At 39.6% G+C, this 2,869-nt stretch overlaps 1 pseudogene; it reads right to left on the bottom strand.

The window, feature by feature from the left end:
* Nucleotides 1-2,097: 2,097 nt before the first annotated feature.
* On the bottom strand, nt 2,098-2,545 carry LOC129348448 (Ig heavy chain V region 914-like; annotated as a pseudogene).
* Between the last annotated feature and the right edge of the window lie 324 nt (nt 2,546-2,869).

The raw sequence follows: 2,869 nt of genomic DNA, 5'->3' as shown, positions 1-2,869 counted from the left end.
ATGGGACTGTAGCCAACCTCCCTGGACATGGAAAATTGATGACAAATGGAAGAGATGGATAATACGAATGGTAACAAAAGAGCCCAGAACAACCTCTAAAGACATTAAAGGTGAACTCCAAGGTCAAGGTACATCAGTGTCAGATCACACCATCCGTCGATGTTTGAGCCAAAGTGGACTTCATGGGAGACGACCAAGGAGGACACCATTGTTGAAAACAAATCATAAAAAGCCAGACTGGAATTTGCCAAACTGCATGTTGACAAGCCACAAAGCTTTTGGGAGAATGTTCTATGGACAGACGAGACAAAACTGGAACTTTTTGGCACATCAGCTCTATGTTCACAGATGCAAAAATGAAGCATATCAAGAAAAGAACACTGTCCCTACTGTGAAACATGGAGGAGGTTCTGTTATGTTCTGGGGCTGCTTTGCTGCATCTGTCACAGGGTGTCTTGAATCTGTGCAGGTACAATGAAATCTCATGACTATCAAGGTATTCTAGAGAGAAATGTGCTGCCCAGTGTCAGAAAGCTTGGTCTCAGTCGCAGGTCATGGGTCTTGCAACAGGATAATGACCCAAAACACACAGCTAAAAACAGCCAAGAATGGTTAAGAGGAAAACATTGGACTATTCTGAAGTGGCCTTCTATGAGCCCTGATCTAAATCCTATTGAACATCTGTGGAAGGAGCTGAAACATGCCGTCTGGAGAAGGAACCCTTCAAACCTGAGACAACTGGAGCAGTCTGCTCATGAGGAGTGGACCAGAATACCTGCTGAGAGGTGCAGAAGTCTCACTGACAGTTACAGAAATAGTTTGATTGCAGTGATTGCAACAAAATATTAAATTAAGGGTACCATCATTTTTGTCCAGGCCTGTTTTATGAGTTTTTTTTTTTTAAATAGTTCTGTTGAACCACGGTTCAAAAGCAATGTGTGATTTTCATTGGTTAATTTTCATAAAATTTTTATTTATTATTACTTTTCGACGTACACAGTAATAAACTGCTGTGTCCTCAGAATGCAGGTTCTGTCCTGTTATTGTCACTGTTCCTGCAGACATGTCTCTGCTGTAACTGAACTTGTTCTTCAGAGCATTATTTGGGTAAAAGCTGCCACCACTTCCTCCCCACTGATAGAAAATCCAGTCCATTGGTTTTCCTTCACGCTGTCTGATCCAACCTGTTCCATAGCTGCTATCAGTCACAGAATAACCAGACAGTAGACAGGTGATGGTCAGAGTCTGTCCAGGCTGCACAAGCATTGAGTCTGGCTGGATGAGATCAATACTGTTGATCAACATTATTCATCGAACTATTCAGTGCTTTATTATCAGTGTATTATCCAGTGAAAGCTCCTCACAGGATCCAGCAGCCAGCAGCAGAATCAGAGCTGCAGAGAACATGTTGATGTTGGAGCTCAACTGATGTGAGCTTCTTCTGACACACACATACACACTTCACTTCCTGAATAAGGCATCACACAAGAAGGACTATTTACATATGAGTGAGAGTGTATCGGCAAAGTAGGCTAAATTTAAATTACATCAAAATTAACATGGGATGTTCAGGAATTCATCGTACAGAAAGAAGGTGAAAAGCTGAAGAGCACTTTTCTAACATAATTTGAATATATCTGGATAAACATCGATAGGTCAGTTAACGTAGTGATGTTGTTTAATCTGAGCACATTTAAATATATCAAAAACGAGAATAAATGTCCTGGTATTATTTATTCCTCATCGAAAAAATAAAGTGGAACTACAATCCCCTAAAAATGGTCACTCTAAGTACCAATATAGTTTGGTATTTAGAGAATCCCCTGTGTTTGTTACAGTTGTAATGTGGAAATTAAAATTGAGCTTTCTTGGAAAAGCGCTTTATAAATAAAATTTATTATTATTATTATTATTTGATTGTATTACTTGCCAGGCTGTATGTTTATTAAAGTTAAAAATAAACACACAAACAAGAAAAAAAGGAGCAATGAACTAGTCTAGAATTCATCCATGGTCTGAGGGCTCCTCCTCTGGTGGCTTCATGTTACAGTGTTCAGGCACTGAGGGGTTTTTGTTCAGGTCTACTGATCATTTGTGTCACTGTGTGTCTCTGGCACAGTAATACACAGCAGAGTCTTCAGGCTGCATATTCTGTCCATTTAGAGTCACTGTGTTGCTGGAAGAGTCTAAACTGATACTGAACTTGTTCTTTAGTGAATCTTTATAGTATGAGGTGTATCCAACACGTGCACTACTGATCCATTCCAGTGCTTTTCCTGCAGGTTGTCTGATCCAGTTTGTTCTCCAGCTGCTCACAGAATAAGAGACCTGACAGGTGATGGAGAGACGTTGACCTGGCTGCACAGTCACAGATTCTGGCTGAGTCAACTGTTCACACTTCACACCTGTAAAGGAAACATGTTGAACATTGGATCAGTGTGATCACAGTCAACAGTCAGTGTGTTGTGATCATACAGTCAGTGAGACTCACAGGATCCAGCAGCAGCAGCAGCAGCAGCAGCAGCAGCAGAGCTACAGAGAACATGTTGGTACTGAAGCTGATCTGATGGAGCTTCTCTTCTTCTGCTGACAGCAACATGTCAAGTCTTTATATCAGACTGTGAGGAAGTTCACTTTGCATACAGAAGGATACTGATGGGTTATAAAGGATGTTTGTTCACTGGTAGTTATAGTTTGGATTTATGTTGTAAATACTGATTCTGAATGATATAAAAAGAGAATTTTCATTTAAAACATCAGCTTGAAGTTTGCATTTCTTTATACAATCCTCACTAAACAATTAAACACAATAAATATTGTTAAATAAATATTTAACAATATTTATTATTCACAGTCTCAAATGCAAAAC

This window comes from Amphiprion ocellaris, unplaced genomic scaffold (genome assembly GCF_022539595.1).
Source record: "Amphiprion ocellaris isolate individual 3 ecotype Okinawa unplaced genomic scaffold, ASM2253959v1 Aocel_unscaffolded215, whole genome shotgun sequence".
In the NCBI taxonomy this organism is placed as follows: Eukaryota; Metazoa; Chordata; class Actinopteri; family Pomacentridae; genus Amphiprion; species Amphiprion ocellaris.
The sequence above is the reverse complement of the archived record's forward strand: the minus strand, read 5'-3'. Positions and strand labels throughout refer to the sequence as shown.